Genomic DNA, 6,000 nt, shown 5'->3' on the forward strand with positions numbered 1-6,000 from the left:
TAATTACCTAAATAAAATGGTTATAATAATTAAATAAATAAATGTCTTACTTAATACTGTATAATAATAGTCAAATTTTTCTTTCAATCACTTATAATCAAACAAATAATACTGACTTTTACTCATAAAATTGCAATTGTATTCCCATTGTATTGACTTGTATTTCTTGTGAAACTCCAAATAATTTGCATAACACAGATTTTTATTTATCAAACTGTAATTTCATTTTTACAATACTGATTTTTTTTCTTAATCCTTTATTTGCATAATATTGACTTTTACTTATGAAATAGTCATTTCTTTTCACTCATATTGACTTAAACCTTTGGAGACAAACATTAAAAAGTGTCAAATCAGCATTCAAACTAAGAATATTGATTTGGGCTCAGATTTCCTTCAGTCTAAATTAAGTCTGTTTCCTCTTCCCTCTCCAAAATGATTGTGAAGATAATATTTCAATGTTGTCTGCACACATTAAAAATAAATAAATAAATAGCTTCCATGTTTTTGCTGACAAACTGAAACTGTTCGACATGTTTCTGAACGTTTTAATAGAAGAAAACAGATATAACCTGATCTGCTGATAAGACAAATGTTCGTGCTGCCTCTCTGATACTGAACGTGATCCGATCAATAACACGTCTCTGATCACTGATCGATGGAGCTCAAAACCTGTTTGTGATTCCTGATCGATGACCAGGAAGCAGGCCACTCTGATCACCAATCAATACCAAGGTAAACACATTCACACTTTAGTTTTAAATGTATACTTAATATTTTCCGTCATCAGCTGAGGAAAGTGACTACTGGCGATTTTTATTTTTTTTTGAGTATTTACATTTTCTGCTCCTTCCCAGCAAACACACCTAAACGAAAATTATTTGCAACCAATATCTGCCCCGTCATAAGGACCTATTCACAAAGATATTCCACTTATAGTATCACAGTGCAAAAACGGCCATAAAGTTTTGAAGCTGAGCGCAATTTGCCTCCTGTCTACATGATTGCAATTATCCAAGTGGCAGAGTATAATGCCCTCGAGGTTAAAGTGTGGGTTGTGGCAGGTGAAGCTCTGAAAAGGCAACAAGTTCTCTAATATAAACGGCACAGGAGGTCGTGTGTCAGTACCACAAATTACGGCATGTAGGTACGTATCGCGGCTCGAGGTACAACAGTGCATTCTGAAAATAGCACACTCGTACGGTCAGCAGTTGTACAAAAAATGGTAAATGGGGTGCACTTATATGGCACTTTTATCCAAAGCGCTTTACACTATGCTCATTCACCCGTTCACACACATTCATACTGGTGGCCGAGGCTACCAGGGCACACTGGTGCCACCATTGGGAATTAATTCACACACCGATGAACGCAGCATTGGGAGACATTTGGGGTTCAGTGTCTTGCTCAAGGATACTTCGACATGTAGGCTGCCATGGTCAGGGACCGAACCACCAACCTTCCGTTCAGAAGATGACCCGCTCTACCAAATGAGCCACAGGCTGTAGTTTCTATGGATTTATGTTGTAATACTACTGACCTTAGGTTAAGGGCAAAAAACTCATGGTAAGCCGTTATAAAAGACAGTTTAAACAGTAAATCAATGTAAGTAAATGCCAGAAGTGAAGTAGTTACAAGGGTGTCGTGACTGTAAAAATGGTAAGTAACGTTAAAAACTTTACGTAAAGAACGTTACTTAAGTTAAAAATGGTTTACTCTTGTTTCACATGGGACGACAGCCCCGCTCTCCTGGGTGAAAGCCCACCGTTTGTTTGACTCCTCCAGCCAACCGCGGGAATCTGCCAATTTAAACTTCGCTTGGCTGTCAATCACTACTACGTCAGCAAGATGGCAGCCGACACATTACAGCAGACGGTGAAATTTGGACACATAGCTTGTTTTTTGCCGCCTGTACACTTTCACACAGTGAGCATATGTGAGCACATCAGCTGTGGACATCACAAGACATTGATTCATTTCTCATGTATTTTCAAAAATAGTTTTGCACCAAATAAAGTAATTTCCATACATTACTTAATTTAATTATGTGCAAATAGAAGGGGAGCACCAAGACGCAATTTGCTTGGCAGCTCAGTTAGAGTTGCAATTAACCCTTTGTGGGTTCTTTGAGAATTACATGTTTGTTTCTAATATCATGCGCAAAAGCCTCACAATCCTTTTGTGAATTTGTCCCTGAGATGTTTAAGGATCTTTGTTTGAACGTCAGATTAAGAATATGAACTTTCTGACAGTCCTTAAATGCATCATATGGACATATGGAAGTTTTCGTTTATGAACGTAACCAATTCAAAGCTTAAAAGTGTGATAATTCTGCAAAAATCACTTTATTCTAAATGTTTTATTTAAACATTTCATTTAATTTAAAACGTGCCCAAAAATAAACCATTTGCACTAACCAGATCCTGGTTAATGACAAAATGACACAAATCCACTGAAAATCTGTTTACACAGAACAGAGAGGAGAGGACAGATGAGGCTGGAAACATGGAAATTCTTCAATATGTAGAATATATGGGGCAAAATGTCTTTTTTTTCCAACACGTGACACTTGTGGGCACTTGGAAAAGTATTGTATGTATAGATTCTATTTTATTCCAATTAAAAAAAAAAAATTATCAGAGAAATTCAACTTGCGCTGTTTCCTTTTTTATGATTTATGTTGTGATAACTGTAATTCTGTGCAAAATACATGTTTGAGTGCTTATTTCATAGAGCTGCAGGACTTATAGATTTGATATAGATTTGATATATTGAAGTGAAAAAACGAGGCCACACTGAGTAAACTGTAAAAAGAGCAAAAATGCCCTGAAGCTGCTTGTTGGGGTTCGGAGTGTCAAACACGTCCTCTCTCTCTCTGCATTAACACATGCAGCTGCAACTGATATCTGTCTGAAACATGTGACTCCGGACATGACAGACAACAAAAACAAACAGAAGCACTGCTCCTTTAAACCAAAAAACGTGCAGGAAGAGCGCCGTCACTCAAGACGGAGTAAGTAACAAGAGGAAAAGTGTTTCTGCTGGAGTGGAAACTGCTGTACACACACACACACACTCACACACACACACACACACACACACACACACACACACACACACACACACACACACACACAGAGTGATGGAGCGCAGCACATGGCCGGTCGGTCTGAGGGTTTGTGTGAAACCATTAGACGACCATCAGTGAGCAGCACTTCACTGCAGCACACACACACACACACACTCACACACACACACACACACACACACACACGCACACACACACTCACACACAGTCACACACACTCACACTCACACTCACACTCAGGCTCCGAACAGGAAACAGTAGAAAACAACAGAAGCAGATGAAACAATAGAATAAAGTATTAACAGTAAACAAAGCATCAGGAGACGTGATGTCATATTTGACATGATTTATTTATGTGTTTCTGAGAAGAAAAAGTGCTCGGAGGACAACCGTGCACAGGAGTCACGCTTCGGTAGGCCTGTCACAATTACTATTTCTGTAGGACAATATATTGCCCTTGAATTGATTGCAATAAACGACAATAACTGGTCAGCCAGCAGTTTCTTTTGTGTAACATATTCTGGTGAAGGTGTTCACATAATGTCCGGTGGAAACTTTTGCAGTGTGATTTGTATGACATCCAACGAGATGTGACATGTCACGACGGATGTTTTAACCACGTTGTTATTGCTGTTAGACATTACGAATAAAGAACAGGTTTAGAATTATTCTCGCGTTCTGTTTTCAATATCCCCATGGCAACAACAACCTCCCAGCTAGCAACCTACACGGCAGTTTTGACTTATTTGGATCCTGTAATAAGGCCTGCTTGGCTAAGTCAGTAAATGTTTGTAAAGATATATAAAGTATCTGTAGACATACAGGTGCATCTCAATACATTAGAATATGATTAAAAAGTCAATTTCCAGTTGTTCAAGTCAAACAGCCCCAACCAAGTATTGAGTCATATAGATGGACATCAGAGGCCACACATATAATTAGAAGAAAATAAATAAATTAAGACATTAAATGTTTCATTTTGTGTGAAATGGATCTATATAATGTGTTATTTCCACCTTTTGAATTGAATTACTGACATAAATAAACTTTTCTATGGTATTCTAATTCATTGAGATGCACCTGTACGTCTTTTAATGTCTTATGTAGCGTTTAAAGGCCAGGGCTATCTTCCTCCAGACAAGACTATTACATCCTGAACTTTAGCGTTGAGACGATTGTGATTGATTTAAATAAATAGTTACAACCAGAGCATTTTTTTTCTCTATGGATTTAGCCAGACCTTTCTCTGGTGCTGACACAGCACTAAAACGAATCATGAAGATGAGAGACTAGATAATGATGACGCGACGGAAAAACTGACGTTTACTTACTGATGTCTCTATTACCAGCAGCTGCTGTAATGTTGTATTTCTACGACTAGCTGCTCAATGAGTGTTTGCAACATCCCAAATACCTGGAGCTGCAGTATCTATCTCTTTTGAGAGCACAAACTCATGAGTATGGCCATGTTTAAGGGTCATGGCAGGGAATGATGATACGAAGATACGAGAAAGAAAACGTTTGTGACTTAAATCAAATTTAACACAGTTGTATGATTGCAGACTTGACGTGTACTTGGGCTGGGCTTGTGCAGTCACACACAGTCCGCTTTCACACAGTGAGCGTATGTGAGCAAATCAGCAAATTTAACACAGTTGTATGATTGCAGAGTTGGTTGTGTGAGGGTCAACAACACTTTGAATTAACAATCCATCACCGCATCCATTCAATCACAGTTCAGTTACTAAAAGCGACAGCGTTTGGCTGAATGAGGCGTCCATGATTGTTTCAGGATTTTCAGTAGACTCTGAATTATTGAGTGGCCCATTCTCTGAAGACTGAAACTGTTAATAGCAATAACGCCAACGTAACTATAATGACAAAGGTTAACAAATAACCATTTAATCAATCCTCATATGTTCCTCATTCTGAAATGGTACAGTTCCTCAGCTTCATGTTCCATAACCCAAACCAACTGCCTAACTATTAAAGGTGCAGTATGTGATTCCCAGGTCATCAGACACGGACGCTTCGGGACAGTCGACAAAGAGAATTTTGACCAATCAATACTAACAGTTAAACACATATATTAAAAACATATTATTTAAAGTAAATTAAATTCCTTTGGGAGAAACTTGCAACCACACAGCGGACACACAGCTGCCAGTCTGGCAGCTGAACTAGCTGTAGAGATTTGAATGCAGCAGAGAGGATCAAAACAGAGATATTCCTTATGTTTCTTAATGTTCACACTCAAACCAAAAGTATCGCTAAGTATCTTCTAAATCGTACACACCACAAATACTCACTACAGCACCGACTGTGGATTAATCCACTGCTGAAAATAGTCCCCAACACATGCACTATTTCCTCCTGTTTGTCTGATAAAAAGGGCTGGGCTCAGTTACTGTCAGCATCACTCTGGCTGGCAGCTGGCGTCCATTTCCTTCTTTTTCTGTATTATTGAGTTTAATTTTTTGTGCACTTATGAGTCAAAAACGTCTAATTCTCTAACACCAACATGGCATGAACTAAAAACTACAGTGAGCAGCTTTTTAAGGTTAAGGAACCAATGAGCTCGGCGCTGAGGGACACAGACAGGAAGTCAGACAGGACCGAGACAATAAAACGGCAGCCGACCTGCGACACTTGTCACGACTTCAAAATAAAAACTTGCATCATTTCTCTTCTTTTTGCACTTTTTTTTACTTTGACATAAACTTCCATTTAAAACTTTTACTAAAATTGCATTAAAATTGAAAAAAAAACCATCCAGTAGAAAAGAATATAACCACATTTCATTACACAGAAATAGAGAGAGTGCGTGTCAATATTAATGAGCGCAATGTGTGTGTGTGTGCGCGTGTATGCATGCATACTGTATGAAAAGTGTGTGTGCAGGTGTGTGTGTG

The sequence above is a fragment of the Centropristis striata genome, chromosome 5, assembly GCF_030273125.1.
Source record: "Centropristis striata isolate RG_2023a ecotype Rhode Island chromosome 5, C.striata_1.0, whole genome shotgun sequence".
Classification (NCBI taxonomy): Eukaryota; Metazoa; Chordata; class Actinopteri; order Perciformes; family Serranidae; genus Centropristis; species Centropristis striata.